The following is a 206-nucleotide window of genomic DNA, read 5'->3' as shown; positions in this document are numbered from 1 at the left end:
ATTCTCCTGCTAAGCAGTCACAGCTGCCTGCATTTTAGTAATTAGGTTCTGTATACTTATGGAACTTTACTGAAGCCCTCAGTGTTGGATCGTTTTGTGTCCTGGCTTGTTTTTCTGAGCCCAATAATCTTATTAGAATATGGCTGTGTAAATTAAACCCCTTGGACTTGGACTCTACGTGGCGTGGATCACTAGCGTGCTGCTAG

The sequence above is a fragment of the Oryzias melastigma genome, linkage group LG24 (assembly GCF_002922805.2).
Source record: "Oryzias melastigma strain HK-1 linkage group LG24, ASM292280v2, whole genome shotgun sequence".
In the NCBI taxonomy this organism is placed as follows: Eukaryota; Metazoa; Chordata; class Actinopteri; order Beloniformes; family Adrianichthyidae; genus Oryzias; species Oryzias melastigma.
The sequence above is the reverse complement of the archived record's forward strand: the minus strand, read 5'-3'. Positions refer to the sequence as shown.